Here is a 4,237-nt window from a genome sequence, read left to right as displayed (position 1 = left end):
TTTACAAGGTGACCATAGCTTGCTTCAAGCCGACAATCTCCGTGGGATCGACCCTTACTCACGTAAGGTTTTATTACTTGGACGACCCAGTGCACTTGCTGGTTAGTTGTATCGAAGTTGTGACAAATTATGAATTAAGATTAGAGCACCAAGTTTTTGGAGCCATTACCAGAGATCACAATTTCATGCACCATGTTTTTGGCGCCGTTGCCGGGGATTGTTCGAGTTTGGACAACTGACGGTTCATCTTATTGCTCAGATTAGGTAACTTTCTTTTTGTTTTCCTTTCACAAAAATATTTCTTCAAAAACCTTTCAAAAAACAAATTTCCCTTTGTTTTCAAAAATTATTTCAGGATTTTTAAGAATAAATTCTAGAGTTTCATGAAGCATGTTGAAGCCTGGCTGGCTGTAAAGCCATGTCTAAATTCATTTAGACTGAGGCTTCCAAGTCATCATTACAAGAGCAAGCTAGTTGTTGCTAAGGATAGCCTGAACTCTTGGGATAAGCTGGTCAAGGCTTTCTTAGCCAAGTTCTTTCCTCCTCAAAAGCTGAGTAAGCTTAGAGTGGATGTTCAAACCTTCAGACAGAAAGAAGGTGAATCCCTCTATGAAGCTTGGGAGAGATACAAGGAACTGACTAAAAAGTGTCCTTCGGACATGCTTTCAGAATGGACCATCTTCGATATATTCTATGATGGTCTATCTGAATTAGCTAAGATGTCATTGGATACTTCTGCAGGTGGATCCATTCACCTAAAGAAAAGGCCTGCAGAAGCTCAAGAACTCATTGACATGGTTGCTAACAACAAGTTTATGTACACTTCTGAGAGGAATCCTGTGAGTAATGGGATGCCTCAGAAGAAGGGAGTTCTTGAAATTGATACTCTGAATGCCATATTGGCTCAGAATAAAATATTGACTCAGCAAGTTAATATGATTTCTCAGAGTCTGAATGGAATGCAAGCTGCATCCAACAGTACTCAAGAGGCATCTTCTGAAGAAGAAGCTCATGATCCTGAGAACCCTGCAATAGCAGAGGTAAATTATATGGGTGAACCTTATGGGAACACCTATAACCCCTCATGGAGAAATCACCCAAATTTCTCATGGAAGGTTCAACAAAAGCCTCAACAAATCTTTAATAATGGTGGAAGAAACAGGTTTAGCAATAGCAAGCCTTTTCCATCATCCACTCAGCAACAGACAGAGAACTCTAAACAAAATACCTCTAATTTAGCAAACTTAGTCTTTGATCTATCTAAGGCCACTCTGAGTTTCATGAATGAAACAAGGTCCTCCATTAGAAATTTGGAGGCACAAGTGGGCCAGCTGAGTAAGAAGATCACTGAAACCCCTCCTAGTGCTCTCCCAAGCAATACAGAAGAAAATCCAAAAGGAGAGTGCAAGGCCATTGAATTGACTATCATGGCCGAATCCACAAGAGAGGAGGAAGACGTGAATCCCAGTGAGGAAGACCTTCTGGGACGTCCAGTGATCAATAAGGAGTTTCCCTCTGAGGAACCAAAGAAATCTGAGACACATCTAGAGACTATAGTGATTCCATTAAACCTCTTTACGCCCTTCATGAGCTCTGATGAGTATTTCTCTTCTGAAGTGAATGAGGATGTTACTGAATAGCAAGTTGCCAAGTTCCTTGGTGCAATCATGAAGCTTAATGCCAATTTATTTGGTAAAGAGACTTGGGGAGATGAACCTCCCCTGTTCACCAATGAACTAAATGCATTGGATCAATTGAGATTGCCTTAGAAGAAACAGGATACTGGAAAGTTCCTAATACCTTGTATCATAGGCACCATGACCTTTGAGAAGGCTCTATGTGACCTTGGGTCAGGAATAAACCTCATGCCACTCTTTGTAATGGAGAAACTGGGAATCTTTGAGGTGCAAGCTGCTAGAATCTCATTAGAAATGGCAGACAATTCAAGAAAAGAGGCTTATGGATAGGTAGAGGACGTGTTAGTAAAGGTTGAAGGCCTTTACATCCCTGCTGATTTCATAATCCTAGATACTGGGAAGGATGAGGATGAATCCATCATCCTTGGAAGACCCTTCCTAGCCACAGCAAGAGGACTCCCTTGTGTTTAAAACTCAAGGTCATCCTTCTGTAAATATGGAAAAGAGGCACAGTAAGCTTCTCTCAGTACAGAGTCAACTAAAGCCCCCACAGCCAAACTCTAAGTTTGGTGTTGGGAGGCCTCAGCCAAACTCTAAGTTTGGTGTTGAACTCCCATATCCAAACTCTAAGTTTGGTGTTGGGAGTCTATAAAATTGACCTGATCACCTGTGTGGCTCCATGAGAGCCCACTGTTAAGCTATTGACATTAAAGAAGCGCTTGTTGGGAGGCAACCCAATTTTTATTTATCTAATTCTATTTTTATTTTGTTGTTCTTTCATGTTTTATTAAGTTCGTGATCATGTGGAGTCACAAAATAAATAGAAAAATCAAAAACAGAATAAAAAATAGCAAAAGAAAAATCACACCCTGGAGGAAGGGCTTACTGGCGTTCAAGCACCAATTCGGCGTTTAAACGCCAGAATTGCATGAAAAGGAATTTTACATGCCTAATTGGTGCAGGGATGCAATTCCTTGACACCTCAGGATCTGTGGACCCCACAGGATCCCCACATACCTCCACTCACCTTCCCTCCTCATAAATCTATATCTCTCTTCCCCATCACCCGTTCACCACTCATATCCATTTCTTCTTCTTCTATTATTTCTTCTTTTGCTCGAGGGCGAGCAACATTCTAAGTTTGGTGTGGTAAAAGCATAGTTCTTTTTTGTTTTTTCCATAACTATTGATGGCACCTAAGGCCAGAGAAACCTCTAGAAAGAGGAAAGGGAAGACAAATGCTTCCATCAAGGGTCTATAGCTCAGTGGTTGAACATTTGACTGCAAATCAAGAGATCCCTGAGATACCTCAGGGAATACATTTTCCTCCACACAATTATTGGAAGCAACTAAGGGTGGAACATCAAGAGCACTCCATCACCCTCCATGAAATTAGAGAAAATCAAAAAGCAATGAGGGAGGAGCAACAAAGACAAGGAAGAGACATAGAAGAGCTCAAGGACATCATTGGAAAACGCCACCATCACTAAGGTGGACTCATTCCTTGTTCTTAAATTTTCTGTTTTTTGTTTTTATGTTAAATGTTTGTCTATATTTGTGTCTTATTACATGATCATTAGTATTCAAGTAACTTTGTCGTAAAGTTATGAATGTCCTATGAATCCATCACCTCTCTTAAATGAAAAATGTTTTTAATTCAAAAGAACAAGAAGTACGTGAGTTTCGAATTTATCCTTGAACTTAGTTTAATTATATTAATGTGGAGACAATACTTTTTGTTTTCTGAATGAATGCTTGAACAGTGCATATGTCTTTTGAAGTTGGTGTTTTAGAATGTTAAATATGTTGGCTCTTAAAATAATGATGATAAGGATAAATGTTATTTGATAATCTAAAAAATCATAAAAATGATTCTTGAAGCAAGAAAAAGCAGTGAATACAAAGCTTGCAGAAAAAAAAATGGCAAAAAAAAATAGAAATAGAAAAAGCAAGCAGAAAAAGCCAAAAGGTCTTAAAACCAAAAGGCAAGAGCAAAAAGCCAATAACCCTTAAAACCAAAAGGCAAGGGTAAATAAAAAGGATCCCAAGGCTTTGAGCATCAGTGGATAGGAGGGCCTAAAGGAATAAAATCCTGGTCTAAGCGGCTAAACCAAGCTATCCCTAACCATGTGCTTGTGGCGTGAAGGTGTCAAGTGAAAACTTGAACTGAGCGGTTAAAGTCAAGGTCCAAAGCAAAAGAAGAGTGTGCTTAAGAACCTTGGACACCTCTAATTTGGGACTTTAGCAAAGCTGAGTCACAATCTGAAAAGGTTCACCCAATTATGTGTCTGTGGCATTTATGTATCCGGTGGTAATACTGGAAAACAAAGTGCTTAGGGCCACGGCCAAGACTCATAAAGTAGATGTGCTCAAGAATCAACATAATGAACTAGGAGAATCACTAACACTATCTGAACTCTGAGTTCCTATAGATGCCAATCATTCTGAACTTCAATGGATAAAGTGAGATGTCAAAACTATTCAAGAGGCAAAAAGCGTCAAGTCCTGCTCATCTGATTGGAGCTATGTTTCATTGATAGTTTGGAATTTATAGTATATTCTCTTCTTTTTATCCTATTTTATTTTCAGTTGCTTGGGGA

General features: G+C 39.3%; 1 non-coding gene across 1 annotated transcript; it reads right to left on the bottom strand.

Moving 5' to 3' along the window:
• Window positions 1-557: 557 nt before the first annotated feature.
• On the bottom strand, window positions 558-665 carry LOC112786977 (small nucleolar RNA R71). The gene has a single exon (XR_003194416.1). It is a non-coding gene; the product is annotated as a small nucleolar RNA R71 (small nucleolar RNA).
• Window positions 666-4,237: the final 3,572 nt, after the last annotated feature.

This window comes from Arachis hypogaea, chromosome 20 (assembly GCF_003086295.3).
Source record: "Arachis hypogaea cultivar Tifrunner chromosome 20, arahy.Tifrunner.gnm2.J5K5, whole genome shotgun sequence".
Lineage (NCBI taxonomy): Eukaryota > Viridiplantae > Streptophyta > Magnoliopsida > Fabales > Fabaceae > Arachis > Arachis hypogaea.
The sequence above is the reverse complement of the archived record's forward strand: the minus strand, read 5'-3'. Positions and strand labels throughout refer to the sequence as shown.